Genomic DNA, 1,000 nt, shown 5'->3' with positions numbered 1-1,000 from the left:
ATCTAATAAGCAATAAAGATAAGGTGACGGATGATACAGCTGATAGTGCACTCCGTGATTGCAGCCTAGGTCGTAAATGATAGATGATTCGTTGATGATTTTTTACATAAAATTTTTTTTTTTAGTTAACCAAATTTTAATTAATTAAAATAGTTAACCGCGCGCATTGTGCCGTTGTATGCATCTTCGAAGTATGTTTCTTGTTTACGCGCGCATATTTAATAGTGAGAAATATTACCATACATTATATAGTTTTCGAGTAAATAATATTAGTTTTTATAATGTCTAACCAGAAAAATAATCACTATATCTAATTACATAATAGAAATATATAGTTTTTATAGACATAATGAATATTTTATATAAACATAAATGATACATAATTGTATGTTTATATGTGATTTTCTTCAAGGAGGACATAATAAAATACAAATTTTTATTTTCATATATATTAGATTTTATTTATATATATTTTAGAAACAGAAATAAGACATACTGAGAAAGTCCAAAACCAAAATCACACAATTAATGTAAAATGTTCTTATAATACAACTAAGTTTTGCAAATGCACTAGGTTTCAAAGCTACTAATGAAATGACTCTGGTTTTAATTGTTTTCACTTATTGGGATAAGATAGCTCATTGCTTCCAATCATAATAAATAATCTTATTTAATTAAATCTTAGTATTAAAAACATTGCATTACTGTACTACTACAGTCACTTTTATTTTATCTAAAATTTGTAAGAATATTTGCATTTTCCTATTTATAAGCAAGCATTTAATTGGCATTGTCATTCTTTACTTTTCGTTGTTCTTTTGTCTTAGACTGTACTCGTATAAATTTCAACCAATCAGCGACGACGAGACAAAGACAGAGATCTTAGTTGTGATCAGGGGGTCGTAACCATGGAGATAAAGGAGGGAGCATTGTCGAAAAAAAGTGAAGCCTATGCAGCCATGTTTATATGGGCTACTAGTACTGCCATCTGTTAGAACTT

Source organism: Pseudomyrmex gracilis, unplaced genomic scaffold (genome assembly GCF_002006095.1).
Source record: "Pseudomyrmex gracilis isolate BER0280 unplaced genomic scaffold, ASM200609v1 scaffold_374, whole genome shotgun sequence".
Classification (NCBI taxonomy): Eukaryota; Metazoa; Arthropoda; class Insecta; order Hymenoptera; family Formicidae; genus Pseudomyrmex; species Pseudomyrmex gracilis.
This window is presented reverse-complemented; position numbering follows the sequence as displayed.